This window comes from Hermetia illucens, chromosome 1 (genome assembly GCF_905115235.1).
Source record: "Hermetia illucens chromosome 1, iHerIll2.2.curated.20191125, whole genome shotgun sequence".
In the NCBI taxonomy this organism is placed as follows: Eukaryota; Metazoa; Arthropoda; class Insecta; order Diptera; family Stratiomyidae; genus Hermetia; species Hermetia illucens.
In genome coordinates this window covers 20,902,611-20,920,518 of record NC_051849.1, presented here as the reverse complement: position 1 = coordinate 20,920,518, position 17,908 = coordinate 20,902,611, and the positions used below count along the sequence as shown (strand labels likewise).

The window sequence follows — 17,908 nt, the reverse complement described above, 5'->3', positions numbered from 1 at the left end:
TGGCGGTAGTCTGATGTAATTGGGTAGAGGATTGTTTCTCATTGAAAAACTCACGAAGACTCACTTGATTGTAGCAACCAAGCAGTTCGCTGATGACGTGGGGTAGTATATATAGAGTATACCTAAAATTTATGTAACGTATTCAGTTCAAACATCATAATTAAAGAATAGACAAGAAAGGAAGCAATATTATGTAGTTTGCTATTCGTTATAATTTTATTAAAATGTTAAGATAATAGATCTCTTGTTCAGTGACTACTTGCCTTCTTCGTCAGTACTATATGTCAGAGACGTCAAAAATACTGGTATATGCACATTTAAATAAAATAGTAGCGAATAGCGGAATAAGTAGTATTGCTCCATTTGAGGTTCGATCGTTTCCTATTGTGTAGGCAGAAAGGACCAAGACAGCTCCACTCCAGTCAATGGAAACTTTTCAAATAAAAACTGTATTTCTCTGGTCCCCGTCAAATCGCTTCACTCAAATTTTATAAGTAAGAAACTTTACTTTATCCAAGGCGCCAACCACTGTCTCCATAGTGATATTGTTTGGGTCACAAGTGAGCTTTGAGCGAAACTTTGAGCGAAATGTTCATTCCCCATTCGCCGAGTTTCAGATTTTTGGGGTTCTTTTCTCGCTAGTGGGGATCTACGTGCATTCAGCATGTTGCCTCCACCGGCTGGCTACAAGCAAAGCCGTGGAATTGAATGGTAGCGGATATTGGCGAGGCCTTCAACGAAGAACCTCAGAATTGGTAAACCCCAAGCAAACTACTATTCCTCAGTTCCACATCGAAAGTCGGTTGTGGAGGTTTCCTGGGTCGTGGCGCGCTAGATTTTTTGAATTTTACGATTCTCGTCGCGCCACTTTTTCCCTGGCCGATTCGTGGGGAAAGTTTGTTTTTCCATCGGTTGAACGTGTGCTGTGTATGTGTGCCTGATGATTTGATAATCTAACAAGACCGGCAGTAAATAGCGCAAGTGCATGTGCAGAAAAATCACCGAAAATTAGTGGATTTTTTTTTCTCTCCGAAGAATTACTAACTTTGGAGGAAAAAATAGTGAGAGTTGGTTAACATACGCTTGAAGTGAGGATCACAGAGCAGAAATTGCATAGTTGGAAAATCAAAAGGTTAGCAAGCAGCGTTTAAATGATAGTAAACTCTTGGATTGTTGATTATTCCGTAAAAGTACTATGAAATATGGTGAAACGGCATAACTTTTCACAGTTTGGTGTTTAATGTGGTTTGCACATAGTACAGGTGCATGCGGCCTACATTTCACACTATCAGAATAGCCCTGCAAGGTGCTGAGATGCTTGTGGTCAATGCAGAAATTGCATTGCCCACATGGCGCGCCCAGCGAACATAAAATCTGAAAAATGTGACTCTCCTCCATATGCGGTACCAGCGAAAAGTTAGGTCTGCCCAACGAATATCAACAGTTGGTCGCATGAGAATGCTAACATAGCAACGGAATGTGTTTCAGGCATGAACTAATATTAAGTTTCCACATTCTTCTGGAAAAAGAAGACGAGGCAGACCCTGCCTGAGATGGAACGATGGCGTAGGTCAGGACGCCAGACAGCTTTAAGGATATCGAATTGGTGGACCTCGGCGCAAAGCCGGGGTGTCTGGAGTTCCTTATTAAGACAGGCCTAGACCGGATACCGGTTGTAGCGCCGTTGATGATGATGATTCTTTTGGAGGATTATGCAAGCATGATTGTCGCTTCTCTTCAAGATCCTTGAAATTACAGATTCCTAATTTCTCCGAAGCGAATGATGCTGAAGGTATTCCCGGCTTTAGTTGTGACTTTTTCTGAAGAGCTGGAAGTATCCGGGACATTGAAACTTCATTATCCTGTTGAACTTATTTAGTGCTGTCATGACATCCCCAAATTATATAGTAGAAAAGGGAGCCTTAAATATTACTGGATGACAAACAGCACATGCTTAGAGACATTCTATAGTATCGAGCCCAAAAATGCGAGTACCTAACCATAGTGGCACTGTGTAAACACTTCTACATAAGTTGACAAAAATCTTACCGAGCCAAGAGTTCCCTCTAAGCGTCCAATAATTGTGCAAAACTGTTATCAGTGCAGGCGATATTTTTTGCATGGACCCGTCCAAAATGTTCCAAATTTAGAAAAAGAAAATAGCGACCTAGTTGACAATGCTTAACCAGTTTTTAAAAAAGTGGAAGTTTTCTTGCGAATTACGTAATAGATAGTGAATGTGTGGTCATACGCCTAAAGACCAACTTCTTGATAATTTTTGAACATTGTCGCGAAATGAAGTATATGCAAATTAGGCAAATGTAAGTCATGAGTGCGTTGTATTCGCTTATTTATGTTTATCAGGAACCTCTATTTGGGGCATATTGTCGGTTTCAGTATGGAGTTCTGAAGAGTTCATGACTTTCAAGCCCGACATGAAAAACATACAAATAGCTAAAAGATACCCATATTTATTAATGATTGAAGATTTGTAGAAATCAAACCCTTTGGATGAAAAGGTATTCAAGAAACCAAAGAAATGGGGTCAAGGTAAAAGGGGTTGATAGATGATAGCAGATTATAGGTAATATTGACCTTTCATCGGGGTTTGGGAGCTTTTTGTTGTTCACGGATCTTAATTTGAACCAAAATTATTATTTGAACTGCAACGAGGGCAGCCGATAGCCTAATTCGTTTAGGTTTGTGGGAAAACAACGAACTTGTGAATTGAACCTGGTTCTTACAATGCCTTCTGATACTAGGATCCTTATACATCAGTTTGGTAGGAGAGGTAAAGTTAACCAAAGGCTCAGAGAAAACTGGAGAAAGCTGAATGCGTGATGGTGTATGTTCCGGTCTTCTATATCGACGGTTCTAAAATCGAACAAGGTTTACGAGCAAGAGTCTACCTCTCAGATAAAACAAAAGGCGGGATCTTTCTCTAGGACAATATGTAACAATTTCAATTTAAAATCATTTATTTAACAAGTGACTTACAATGTGACATAATTTTTCTTACTTTTAGCATAAAATGTAGCTTTTCTATCTTAACTGTGTATTAAAAAATCGGGTGGCTGTTGCAAATGTTTGGCTTGCCCGACCTTCTCCGATATTACTTTACTTGATGTATTAACTCTACACATTGATCTTCACAATTTTTACAAAAATGAACATAATTATTTGCAAACTGCGCTTGCATCTATAGCGCGAGAAGGCCTATTTACTTACTTATTTTAACTTAATATATCTTATTCTAACAATAATCATCTATGAATCCCTACCAGGCAAGGAGTAGTGAAGGCGGAAACAATGGTTGGTTTTAGTTGGGTGCTCACAATTTGGCTTGGCGTTAAGACTGTTGTCAATGTGGTTGAGTTACCCTCTAGATACAGTTGCCTCATAAGTGGATTATGATGATTCTCCGTTCTTTCGAAGAATCTCTCCATTGGGTTGAGAGAGAACTCTCGAAGTGGTTTTATTCTTGCTCGCCGGAACACTTCGGCACTTCTTGGTTTGCCAATTATACAACAAGCCGGTGTGGTGTCTCAAAACTCGCCAACTCCAAGGGTTCACATTTTTTCATAGCTTTGGCAGAGCAAGTGATCCATGTAGGGGCTCTGTAACATATTATGGGTCTTATAAGGAGTTTATATAGAGTCAGCTAGTGTTAATGCTTAGTCCTATCCTTTACGAAGAATAGAGCAGATATTACTTACTAGACCGCGTTCTTTGCTGAGAACGAGTTCAAGGTGGGGATTGAATCTGAAAGGCTCATGAAATAGCATTCCCAAATATTTCATTTCTTGTGAACTGCTCACTATTGTATTCCTGATGCGAAGTTTTAAGCGTTTAGCTTTTCTATGGATAAATCTAGATCCCAAGTATCTTGAATTTCTCCGAAAAGTGATGACTTGTATTTTAGCCTAATTAATTTTTGTAAACCATGATCCACAAATCTGAAAAATATTTTTCAATTGCATTAGCTGCTTTTCCGGGTCGGAAGCTAGATGAGAAGATAAGCGTAACAGTTCTGTGCCTCTCTCGGGAATCGGAAATGTGGTACTCTCGAATTGACCGGGAGGGATCGGAATATTCATTTTGCACGCTGACATAAAAGTGTCTAGGATATGGGGGATCCTAAGTCCACATCCACATGATGGTCGACCGGATCAAATGGGGAGCAGTTTACTCCCGCGTTTTTTAGTCCACGGATCCCTAGTTTGGGGCATAGCACCCAAGCATTTAAAAATCAAAAAACTGAAAAATGACTAACGGTTTCGTCCAGGGCACAGGCAACTCTTAAGACGATGCCTCACCTCTGCCCTGGGAGCAGCGTGACCGAAAATGGTAACAGGTGGAAAAGCGCTCCCTTATATCATCGCATTTTTGGTTTTTTAATTTTAAAATGCTTAGTTGCTATGCCCCAAACTAGGGATCCGTGAATCATAAAACGTGGGAGTAAGTTGTTCCCCATTTGGTCCGGTCCACCATCATGTGGATGTGGACTTAGGATCCCGCATATCCTAAACAATAACCTAGCTTTGGTCTAGTTTAGACTAAAACAAATGGCGTTTTAGTTCAATATAATTCGCAACTTTGTCGTGTTTTTGCGATGATATAACGGAGCGTTTTTCCACCTGTTACCACTTTCGGTCACGCTGCTTCCAGGGCAGATGTGAGGCAGCGTCTGAAGAGTTGCCTCTGCCCTGGACGAAACCGCTAGTCCTTTTTTGGTTTTTTGATTTATAAAAGTGTCTATCTTCGAAGAAACTTATTGCAAGTCTGATCATCGGGATAGGGAATTCGACGTTAATAATTTTGAATATGATTCCGTTTACCTGCACGGAATCAAAGACCCTTTCAAGATTGAATGCACATACTACTGTAGGTTTGTTGTTGATGTTAAAACTGCTGCTCACTGTGTCGTGAACGTAGCTTAGCGCGTGTTGAGTTCCGTGACAGTTTTCCGAAAGGGCGCTTACATGGCCAGCACTAACCTCGGGTTTTGGATTCTTTGTTTTTCATGCGCTGCACGAAATTGAAGGGGTCTTTTTCCACATCCTGAATGACAATTTCCAGGCACATCTCGTCGTCTTGTTGCTGTTGATTCTGCTGCTTCTGAGCTTCTTGTTGTTGTCCTTCTAGTTGATGCTGCTGCTGTTGGTTTGGCTGGACTGTGTGACATTGACGTTGTTACGTAACATTTATGGATGATATTCTCTCTTCAAGTACTGCCATCTGCTGCTGCAGTTGAAAAATCAACGCCTCTTGGCGCTCTAGTTGTTGGACCATGGCGGCCTTCTCCTGCTCCAGCTCTGCGATCTTTTCAAGAAGGCTCGAGTTCTCCTTCATCTGCTCCGTAGGGCCCGTGGTTCCTCTTCCTCTTCCGATAATAGCTCCCCAAGGAGTGTCATCTTATATCTCTTAGTGAAAATTTCTTGGTGTTGGACTGAGATCTGAAATAGTTAAGAATTTTTTTTCAATTGATTCTTTCTTTATTTACCTTTGTTGGAGAAACAGGGTTCAATTATTATCGGTGCTACTATTAGGAGTGATACTTCCTTGGATTTTTCCATTTCACAGGTCTTGAATGGCATCCGCTCACCTCTGTCCTGCAACTAGTTTTCTATGAGCGCAAGTGGTAGTGATTAAGTGGACCCAGGGGACCACACTTTTCTTGTCAGAAATGAACATACATCCTACAAAGTGGGAAGATAAGTGGAAGTATTGTGGGCATTTTGACTGGCGGGACGTCACTCTCTAGACATGTTCAGAAGAGGAGTATTACAACAGGAAGTGCCAATCCATAGAACACTTCATTTGTGTATGGTGTCACATATCTACACTATACGAACATAGAGCCAACCCCATTTCAACTTTGGAAAACGAATTAATGCCCACATTTCTGAAAAATAAACACGAAAATGAAATGTGGACTAGAGTAACGGACGCTTTTAAAATCATCGTGGAGGCAACATTGGAAACAAACCCTCGGAAAAGAAGAAACTATTCATTTGACGAGACGTGTTATGAAATAGTGAAAATGAAAAACGATGCTTATAGGATTAATATGATGACCTTCAAAAAAATAGTCAATAGCAGACTGAGGAAGAAGAAAGGACGTCATTTTGACAACGCTTCATGGAGAATTGCTAATAATTTTTCAGCTAATAAAACAATACAAGCTAACATCGCACTGAAAATAATTAAAATCATGTTCCAACGAAAAATAAGTATGTGTAGACATATGGATGACAGTATCATCGGTGGAAAAGGAAAGGTGAACAAAAGGTGGGGATCGCACTTCGCCCCCCTTCCTTAACCCCTCCGGTATAATATCGATGAATGAGCTAGGAATCCTACATATGGAAGACACTGATAGTCAACTCATTGTCTCTATGTGAAACTGATGCAGTGAAAACGACCCGAAAACAAGCAAGGACCATCTACACACAAACTAATCCTGCAAATATGTAAAAAGAAGGAAATCCCGGCAGAATGGCGTAAAAGCAACAGCTAGCCAAACTACAACAAAAAATCGCAATCTTACTACTTTATTGGGCCTAAAAATTTTAAAAAAGATGTCAGGCGATGACGGCTTTACGTAAGAAAGTAAGAACCAGGGCAGAGGCAAATCATCAGGCGTTGCCTCACGCTTCGGTCACGCTGCTCCCAGGGCAAAGGTGAAGCAGCGTCTGACGATTTGTCTCTGGCCTGGTAAGAAACCGTAAAGCCGTCATCGCCTGACATCTTTTCCTAAAAAATCTTTTCTGAAATCTGGCAGATCCACTTTTAACCAAAAACGTCTCAAGCGGGAGGCGGGTTAACGCCAATGCTCTTCAACTCGGTCCTTGAGCATGCAATCAGAAAAATCTCTGTTGACACCAAGGGTAGATAGCTCTCCTCGGTGCCAAAAAATGTCTTCATTCGACGATGGAAGGAGGGAGGTAGGATTAGTTAAAAGCCAAAATCAAAACCGAAAAATAAATTTATTTGAGTGGTTTAGGAGAATGACAGATTGCGAATCAGATACTACAAAGAGCTGTACGTTATTTATGACGACTTCAAAGTCTCTAAGATGATACAATTGCCGAAGCTCCAATGGGCTGGTCACGTTCTACAAATGAGTGCGTCCAGAGTACCCGAAAGGGAAAGTCGATGGCTCCAGATCGGTTGGGAAGCTGAGAAAACGATTGGAATACCCAGTCGATATGGAGAGTATTTCACTATTTGTTATAAGAACTGGGGGATGGTGTTACTGAACCGGGAGGACTAGAGGTGATGCATTCTGGAATCCAAAACTCGAAACGGCCTATGGCGCTATGAACGTAAAGAAAATATATTATATATATTATATAGGAACCACCGACGTGATATTGCACTGCATACCATCCGCAGTCCAATGGGATGCTGGAAGGTTGGCACGGGACACTAAAGGCCGCCTTAATGGCTCGCGAGGATCCGTCGTGGTCACAGTCCTCGCCTTTCGTCCTCCTCGATCGTCGCACAGATCATCGAGAAGAGTTCACGGCCAGCCCAGCGGAGATGGTGTAAGGGGGGAATCTGCGACTCCCCGCTGACTCTGTACTGGATATCAGAGCAGGGTTAAGCGATTTCTGCATACGGCATTTGCTCAGGGACACAATTCCAAAACTTCGGCCGACACCATATTCCTGACATACGACGCCGGAGATCGACATCCCCAGGGACCTAGAGACTGCTCGCAGGTCCTCATTAGGGTGAATGCTTCTTGAAGGCCGGTGCACCCACCGTATGAGGTCCCTTTAAAGTCCTGAAGCGACGGGAGCACTCCTGCAACCTCGACATTCGCGGTGGGCCTAAATGGGTCTCCGTGTCGAGGCTAAAGGCCTTCGCCGAATCGGAGGACGTTCCAAAAAGCGTCAGGTTGGGCGCGGTAACGCGTTGTGGGGGATCGCGCCCCTGCTTCCGCCGCTGAACCAGCGTGGTTTCAGCTGAAGGCGAAATGATATGGCGGCATACCGGAGGCAAGAACCACCGACTGAATTACCGGTGGTGAGAATATCTCCGCCGACGCACTGAATTGCCGCCGACACAGCTGGTTGCCTAGTACGCCGGCAGCCAGTCCACGCCGGCGAGTGTGGACGTGGCTCACGAGACAAAAATCAGTAACTCGTTATTGAAAAGCTAGTCATATGACATTTGCGCCGTGGTTCGTCGAATTTGTCGTGTTAACTCCTATCTTATTCAATGGATTCATGCTTTAATTTGCGGTCCTTTGGGGATCCTAGCCTGCTTTTGAGCTGGTGAATCCGCAGTCTTTTCCCTTCCAAGTTATTAATGAGGGATATCGGCGCCTCTATTTCGTGCTGTTTTCCCTTTTTCTATATGAGTCTTTAAATAATCGATGGTTGAAAACTGTTTTTCACTCCGATATCGATGATATATTCTTTTTCTTTCCTAAATCTTCCAGCACTGAGGGGCACGGTGAATGATCGCTCAATCATTACATGGGAAGGGGCTATTTTATGAGAATGGGAATAGTTTGATTTTTGCGGAATCGTTTGCTGCTTGTATGAAGACTTTCTATAGATATCAAAATAGATTGCGTTTTCCTGTTTAATGATCCTTAAATCTAGAAATGGGAGTTCTATATAGCCTTCTGTCTCCATTGTGAATTTTAGGTTTCCGATCAACTTTATTCAGGATTTTCAGCATCTCCTCCAGTTCGTTTTCATGGACAACGGTGAAAAAAATTATCTGCATACGTTGTCCAGATGTTTGGGAATAGGCCTTTGGAATGCAGATCATTCTCACTCTTGTCCATGAATATGTCTCTCAAAAAGGGGATAGGGAGTTCTCTATTGCCACCCCTCCGATTCTTTTGTAGAGCTTCCATCTGAATGTCAGGTAGCTCTTCGCCATCCACACCTCCGCAAGTTTCATGAGCATACCTGTTCCTCTTTTTCACGCCAAGAATGATTTTTATTTAGTAGCCAGTCTTCCAAATAAGGAAGTGCCTCCTTCGCCGGGATGCTTGGAAGGCAAGCCTCGTAGAGATTAAATCGCACATTGTTGGCTGCTATATGCGCTTATGTCAGTCTTGATCAAAGAGATTAGGAAAACAAGTTGTCATCTACCAATTGTGCTCTTCGTTCAACGAAACACGTTTTGATAGGTTTTTTTCGATGAAGCATAGTCACCTAGGGAAGTACCGACGCTTTCTTACGACGACTGAATGCGTTGTACGATGTGAACCTGCAAGTCTATTCTCAGAATAAACTTCCCATGCTTCCCATTCAAGAGATACAACCTCCAATAAAGAGAGACACCGAAGAAGGATTATTACTTGCGATCCCGAGCTCGTGAATTCCTGGTCGGAGATAATGTGTACAAGCGGTTTTTCAACTTAACCAGCAATGTCAAGCTGAATCAGAAGTCTGTGAAAACAAAGGTCATCGATAGGGTCAAAACGGTTCAATAGAGGCTGGAAGATATGAACGGTCATAATCCGTACGTTGCTCACGCGGTAGACCATAACATTTTCCCGCCATGTTGATCCTCGGCTACATTTCCTCTAACAGGTTTGGAATACCCAGCCGCTCAATGGCAATGACTTCATCAAGTTTGGTTTTCAGCTGTTTTTCCTTGAACGCAAAATAGGGTCCAATTTCTCCCGCAATGGAACCGGAATCAACAATTGGCAAGTGCCGATATAAAAATTTGGGAACAGGTTTCCTCATAAGGACCAGTGGTAGCGACTCAATGCCACTTGACACACACATCACGTTTGTAGCAAGGGAATATGTTCGACCATCGATCGTTATTATTTATGCAAAGTGGCATTGATAAGTTGCAAGAACTTAAGCCATCACTAAGCTAAGCAGATTTGGCAATGGTCAAATACCATCCGGAGCGGCCAGAGTCAATTAGAGAAGAAAGCACAAAGTCCAAGTACAAAACCTAAAAATTTGGCAAAATTGACCGTGAAGGTCCAACCGAAAATACTTCGCTTGCACCTTTCTATGCTAGACAGGCTTGTGAATGAACTACTCAATGGAGCTACAATATTTGTGGTCAGTACTTTACCGTCAATTTCGCCACTTTTTTCAGTTTTTGGGATAGCTCTTCTTTCTTGGTCAACTCCAGCTACTCAGGAGGGTAGTTTGACCATTATCAATCCAAGTTAGTCTTTACGGTTGACGTCTTATATTGAGCTTAGGACTGAAATGTTTAAATGACCCCCAGTCTGGCCAGCAAAGGTTTTTCGGTTTTTGGGAAAACTACCCCTTCTAGGTCTACTCCGACTACTCAGGATGGTTTTATGGACCACCGCCTCAACCACAATAGTCATTACAAGCGGTTGGAAGATCTAGAATATCGGACGATATCAACTGGTTCGTGCCCCCAACTACCGGTTCTAAGAATTAAAAAAATCAAAAATTTTGACTGACGGTTTCGTCCAGGGCAGAGGCAACTCATCAGACGCTGCCTCACCTCTGCCCTGGGAGCAGCGTGACCGAAAGTGCCAACAGGTGGAAAGACGCTCCCTTTTATCATCGCAAAAACACGACAAGGTTGCGAGTTATATTGGACTTAAAACACCAGTCGTTGTAGTCTAAGCTAGACTAAAGCTAAGTTGTTGTTTAGGATCTGCGGGATCCTAAGTCCCCATCCACTTGATGGTGGACCGGACTAAATGAGGAGCAACTTACTCCCTCGTTTTTTAGTCCATGGATCCCTAGTATTGGAGCGTAGCACCCCAAGCATTAAGAATTAAAAAAATCAAAAATTTTCAAAAATTTTTTACCGGTTCTAGTCACTGAATCCTTCTCTTCGGAAATCACTGAAGCGGTGGATGTCCTTGACATCAGGTTCTTTAGCGCTACTTTTAAACGCTTAATTTGGGGGATCGTAGCCTACATAACGACGAAATCTATGAGCGATACCACGGCTCAACAGATTGCGGTGGGCGGGCCACTTAATCCGTATGGATGAGTATGATCCAGCACGGAAAGTCTGTAAGGGCAATATCTATGGTAGAAAAGAAAACGGGGCAGACCCTGCCTGAGATGGAGCGATGGCGTAGGTCAGGATGCTAGACAGCTTATAGGGATATCGAATTGGTGGACCTCACCGCAAAACTGGGGTGTCTTAAGTTCCTTGTTAAGGTAGGTCTAGACCGGATACCGGTTGTTGTGCTGTTGATGATTTTGGGGGACCATTCCGATGTACAGAATTTGCTTAGCGTTTGTCATTATCATCTTTAGTTAAGTGGACAGGTATGCTTGTATTTGGTTAGTCTCAATCTTTCCAATCATTATTCAATACTGAGTTATGTCATTAATATTCCGCTTAGTCAAATGCCAATTTGGAAAAAAACCAAGTGGTCTAAATTGGCATTTGTAATTCCGACAATTCCAGTGCTTCAGTGTCATATTTTAAAAAGCCTTGATGTCATTGGACACATGTATAGATTGCACGAAAATGATTAATGTTTTGATCTAAATGGAAGGTCAGCTCTACTACTCGATATCGATGTCCAACTTCCAATACCGACGACTGTAGTCAACTCGCTAGCATCTACTATCCAACGTTACTTACACCTTGCTTACCTGTTGTCCACAAACTACGTCATTTCAATTCTCCATAGTAGTTGTTGCGTTTCATTACAAAAATTCGCCGAAACCGGTTTACACTTGATCGACTGGCTAGCACCACTCGAAGTTGGAGCCACTTTTCAATCGAATCACTGGGAATCGTAGGATCTTCTATGGCTGGACCCTGTAAGCCGGGGGCCAAAGAGTCTGATCTTATGGTCCAGCTCAGCATTACAACATCGTAGCATCACTCAAAGTATCTTGATCTCAACTCTTACTTCAAAGCGGATTTGAAAATATTTTAAGATGGAAAATCGAAAATATTTGCCGTGGGAAAAGCGGTTGTGAGAGTTCATGAATGAAGGAAGCGTGAGGTTCCGCTGTGGATGGAAGGAAATCATTTAGCCTAGAATCAAAATATTTTCATAATGGAGGTCGCTGTAATTAGCGAAAAGTAAAAAGTACATGGTCGTCTTATTTAGAGATGTTTAGCTCTGGAAGATATGGTCAAGATGACACTGTTGACCGGTTAATGCGTTTTTAATTGGATGCAGCATAATGACTTCAAATAGAGAGAATTCCTTGTAGTTATCGACGCCAATTAGTTGGGCAATTAAAAACAATTTTGTTCACTCCGATGAGCTGCGCCGGCTAACTTTCAGAATTTATCCTCAGATCTGACCATTTGACCTTATGCATAATTTTAGATTGCGAAAAATTCAAATGAATACAAGTTTCAGATACAATCTGACAATGATTAAAATTTTTGAAAGACATTTGGTATTTATAGCGGTTGAGTGGTCTTCGGTACGTATAATCTGTGTGAACGTCCAAGTCATACATGCTTGATTCCAAGAACCGGAAAAACTAGGCTTTTAGTTGTAACATATGAAATGGTAGTAAAAAAGATATTTCATTTCTAGTAAACAGTTCTTTTTTATCGTATCTTTCCTAATTTCCCCATACCAGAAAGTTTATGCCTGAATTTCTCAGCCTATGCGGCACAAATTCTTGTGCCAGTGAAAACGATATGGACTTACCTAGAAAACGAATATGATATCAATTTCCAAATCACGTGAAACAACTATTTCTCCGAAATCGAACTCGTTTAAGATATTGAATTAACCATTCCTAGACCGCGTGTCGATGGGGAAACCCAAGTGACTCAACGAATAAGCTCATCCATTCAGACAATTTAAAAATTAATTATTCCAGATTTTCCATGTCCAAATTTCAGAAGTATCTGCCCCGTCATCGTTGCACAGCCGACGTTCACTTGAATTCTTGATATATCTTTTTCCCATCTGGGAGTAAGCTACTAGCTGTAATGCTGTGACTCATGAATAGTAGAACTTTTAATTCAGCCACGAAAAACCCTGCTGCCCCTCGAGGTCAGCTCTCAGGCATTGTGTGAGTAAGATACGATACACCAGAATGGCTCAAAAAGATATTGTCCAATAACAGGTTTTGCAACCGCAATATGGCTTAATAGACTCAGCGTACCTACGCTTAATTATTATGATGTAAAGTCACGAAGGAAGTATGACTCAATAAGGAAAAATAATAAAATGATAATTTGCCAACCAATTTTCTCATTTTCAAGGTCGTCATTTGGTACCTGTATCTATTTCTTTCAAATGAATTCCAAGTCGACTGGGTTTCTTGATTAGTGAAAGTACACGCAGAACGTTGCAGTTGCGTTCACCTGGTTTAAATTGCCTCCATTGTTGTGCTCGTAATTGCGGTAAGCCTTCGGAACAAGATTTTGTCAAGTGTCTAGCAAATAATATATCTGTATCTGTATGCACTGTGTTGGTTTAACAAAAAAACTTTATTATAGACACGCAATCACTTGGATTAGTGTCAGTCCTTCACATTATATGGAGTTCAAACAAGAGTTAACCGCTTGTGCGGCAGAACCTATTATGTAACCTTCTCAGGCTTAATTGTGTGAAATGATGAAAAGATAAGTAACATATTTGAAAAGATGCACAGACTGTGCAGTTTAGCAAAATCATGAAAACTTGAGAGATTGAAATAATATAAAACTTGTTTCTTCTTCGTTGGTGTAGATATTTATTCTTGCAAACACCGACATTTCGGGAACCACTTGTTCCTTTCATCACCGGTGGTGGCATCTGTCAGTCGAATTAACCTAACCCTGCTACGCCACATCACTCCGCTCCCAGATAAAACCTAGGGGTTTCAGCGATCGAACCCGGAACTGCATTTCCTATCATTCGGCGAAGCGAACGCGACCTTGATTTGGGACGCAAACGGGGTTCAGCTTCACTCCCCGCTGGAGAACACGGTACCGGTCTCCGTATGGAGGCTGCAGCGGCTTCCGGACAGCATCCGTCCCGACCAGGGAGTGCGTGCACGAGTCCAGCTCCTTGGGAGCGCGGGCAGGTGCGGATGTGTGTCGGGTGGGAGGTGCGGTTTTAAGGCGGTGGACGTTGTCTCTCAGCAGACAATCCAGAGTCTGTGAGACCCAACCTCTTGTCGAAGACCGGGTCACTTGGGAGTCTTGGGTTATTCCCGTACATCAGCTCCGCGGGGCTGGCAGCAAATTGCTCTCGGCGGGTTGTTCGGTGGCCAAGTAGGACCAGAGGCAAGACTTGAGTTCAGGACGGATCGTCGCGGGCCATAATGGTGGATTTCTGCATCCGATGCCAACGCTCTAGCATCCCATTGGATTGCGGATGGTATGCAGTAGTCCGCTAGCTTTTGAATCCCAGGAGTTTGCCCAACTCTGAAAAAAGGTGAAGTCAAATTGCATTTCTTTGTCAGTGATAATAACTGCAGGGACGCCAAAGCGAGGTATCCACTCTCGACAGAGGGCTTCGGCACAAGATTGCGCTGTAATGTCCTTCAGGGGTATTGCTTCAGGCCACCGCGTAAACCTGTCGATGATTGTGAGGCAATATACCGCGCGAGTCTCGCAAAGGGCCTACGATGTCGAGGTGTATTGTGTGGAATCATTATCCAATTATTTAATACTATGTCACTATAGTTGGCAAAGGCCTACTACTCCTTTTAATCGGCCTCGTGGCGAGTTTGAATATGCCACGGAGAACACCGGTAGTGGCATCTGTCAATCGAATTAGCAACATTCGAAATAAATTTTGTGGTTACCCCTGCTGCACCATATCCTCCATCAAGTTCGGATAATTCAGGTTTCTTTCCTTCGCTGATTACCTGCGCTGTTGCTATCGTAGCTCACTAAGGAAGATCCAGTATGAAACCAGAGTTGATACCTGAATCGTGCCGAGGGTTGAATAGTCACAGGAGTCAAGATGTGAACTCAGGGTATCAGTCGACCCCAGTTTAAAATAGCCTTGTCTCGGCAAAAAGGGGCTCTAAAGAGATTGACTTTCTTTATGCGGTAAACCTTTAGCCATGGCTAACTATGAAAGATCTCGAAACATAATACCTCAAACAAAAATAAAAATTAAATTTTGATCTTGACGATCCAACCCTGGGTGAAGGAGCAATGTGATTCTTGACTCAATTCCTCCACTTATTCAATTGGGAACTAAATAATTCAATGAAGATCCAGTTCTTAACGGACGAGGCGATGTGCCTCCTTCTGCTGACCCCGGGCTCCAATCGACGCCTCCTGCTGTTATTAAAGTCTTGGCAGCGAGTAAGCATCTGCTTTCCGACAGAAAAAGTCCCCAGGCAAACCACAACCCCCTGGTTTTTCCAAGGTTAAAGAAAAAGGAGCGTCCGAGCCACCTGTGGCTCAGAGTAAAACAAAGTATCAGCGACCCTTTGACCAACTCAACACTTTGGCCCAAAGGGCAGCAAATAGGGGGCTCGACCGGCAATGACTAAGTCTTCATTCATATCCAAGGCTATCGGAGTTGATGGATGAGTCTTGTATGATGACACCAATCCATCCTAGCAGTGTGAACAGCGTCCTCGGTTTGAGATGGTTAGGTGTATATAGTAAAATGTTACTGTTGACGCACGAGTGAGTCAGGCTGGGGGTGCGCGACTAACCGTGGATAGGGTCTCTGGGCGGTCATTGTTAAAAAGTGGTTTCTATTGCTTCCAGAAGAGGAGCGTAATGATGCCGGGGCTCTAGAATAACTTGTCCTGAATAATCTCAACATCTTCACCTAGATGCTGCTAGGATGCAAAGCAGGAGAGAGGGCCGATTGGCCGAGAACTTTTCTTATTATTGGCGTTCCTGAACTGGATATTACATATTAAACAAACGGGCTTCCCGCTCCATTAGGAGTTGGAACCATCACATTACAAGTGTCAGCTCCTAGAGCAATTAAAGAGGATGTGCAACCAATGGTATCTTCGTCTGAAGCGAACATGAGGTGCTATATTTCTCAAATAGTCTTAGAACATTGTAAAGTGGCCACCACACTTATCAGTCGTCGGATTAATAATAGCTACAAGATAATCATATAAAACCATCGGTTGTTGGTCGGGAAATCAGAAGTTTAAACTTTTGGTATGTTGACCTGTTGTATGCCAATGGAAGTGATAGTCCCCGCACCTGTTTGGTGGTTTCAAAATGCCTTCAGGCTATGATGGATCTATGCGATAGCGACATCACAATTTCAAAAGTGACTATAAATAGTCAAGGAGATAAGAGGAGATAAGACAAATCTTTGGTACTCTGCTTCTTTTCACTATGACGTGAAGGAAGCTCCCAGTGGAACATTTATCAGAGTTATCTAATATACCAAAAGTAAAGGTATGGGGGAAATAGCAGGACAACATCGACACGAAAAGATTGATAAAATTGGCAAAACAGAGGAGAACGACAAGAGTTCTCCACGAGTTCTAAAGTCTTATTCAGCCGTCAGCTGGAATCGGTACAAAGAGGTGTTTGCCAAGAGACTAACTTTTTCGAGGTAACCTTAAAGATGAAGCGGATCTTCGTCGAAGAAACGGCAAACCATTTGCTTGAAGTGCACTTCCCAGCTTAGGATCGACAGGTGAATATAGTTCTCAACTTTTCCAAAAATGGAATGATCGCCTCATGCAACACGGTCTCAGATTGAATCAAAATAAAACTGAATTTTTGACGACCGATCTCTTTGGAGCAGGCACAATCGCTGTCAGAACTGAGCGATTTACGTATCTCGGATTTACGCCACCAGCCAATGGAGAACTGCGTTATGAAGTTGCTTCACGCATTACCACAATCTGGAGAAAGTGGCGTTCCACAACTGGTGTTCTTTTTGATCGACGTATCAACGAATGTCCCGAATCTAAAATTTACCTCTATGTCGTTCGTCCTGTCACTTTTCATGGTTCTGAGTGTTGGCCGACTAGAAAAAATGAACGGCATCTGGCGGTAATGGAAACGAAGATGTTGCGTTCGACTAGTGGCCTGGGAAATTTTGATCACATCTGAAATTTGGGTATCCGCGATCGATATGGAGTTGCATATCGTGGAAAAATTGTGAGAGAGGCGTCTTCGATGGTATGGTCGTGTAACTTACGTTAATGAGAATCCACTTGTCAAAATTGGTCTGAACATTAAAGTCGATGGTAAGCGACTAACAGGCCGTCCGAAACAACGGTGGCTTGATACGCTGGATGGTTATTGTTTTTCGTAGAAAGGAAGAAGTTGATTGCCTGGTTGGAAGTTGTAGAATTGTATCATCGTGCTAGGCATGGTCATCCTTAATATTTGACTTCTGGTTACCGCTCAGAGTCCAAACAAGGAGGATTGTGCAAGTGAAGCGTCTTTTTTCTATGACGATTTGAAAAAAAGGGAAAGCGAGTATTAAGTCGGTAACGGAAAATGTCTGGCAGTCTCAAATATTTCGCTTTTTTGTACTTTGGAAAGCTAAACATGGAGGACCTTTTCGTAATCCGGTTTTGCCATGTTGGTGTTGGGTGTTACATTGAAAACGGAATAGGCATCGTCTTCCGTCATTTTTCAGTCTCCAAACAACATCTTATCTCCTTTGTAGGAAATAAGGAATAGATGAGTGTGTAACGTTTGCTATGATAAAGCGGGTTTGCAGTTGCTTGCTAAGCTTGACCGCCCTTATTTTCGGGTTCCATATTAAGGGGGTTCCCTTTTTGATTTTGTCCCACTTTAACTGAACCAATATGACGAGAGCATTGATTTGATACTTTTTTTCGGAGGTGAAGAATTTTTGGCCCCCTACATGAGGATGGACGATTCCGTAGCCTACATAACGACGAAATCTATGATGCTGTTTAGTTTCCTTACGAAAGTTGGAGTTGAAAATTAGGAGAGCAGAGCCTATGACTACATGCTTTTCCTAACTGATCTTCCTTAATTTTGTTTTTAACGAAGGAGAATTTGGCTTTTTTTAAAATTTTTT

At 42.5% G+C, this 17,908-nt stretch overlaps 1 protein-coding gene across 2 annotated transcripts in view; it reads left to right on the top strand.

Moving 5' to 3' along the window:
* The first annotated feature begins 700 nt into the window (after positions 1 to 700).
* Positions 701 to 17,908, top strand: part of LOC119657436 (putative ferric-chelate reductase 1 homolog) — a 148,284-nt gene continuing 131,076 nt past the window's right edge. The window contains exon 1 of one of the 2 annotated variants that reach the window (XM_038064345.1): positions 701 to 1,132. The gene's annotated coding sequence lies outside the window, so the exon portion shown is untranslated. The remainder of the gene's footprint in view (positions 1,133 to 17,908) is intronic. The other variant, XM_038064360.1, reaches the window with a different exon arrangement.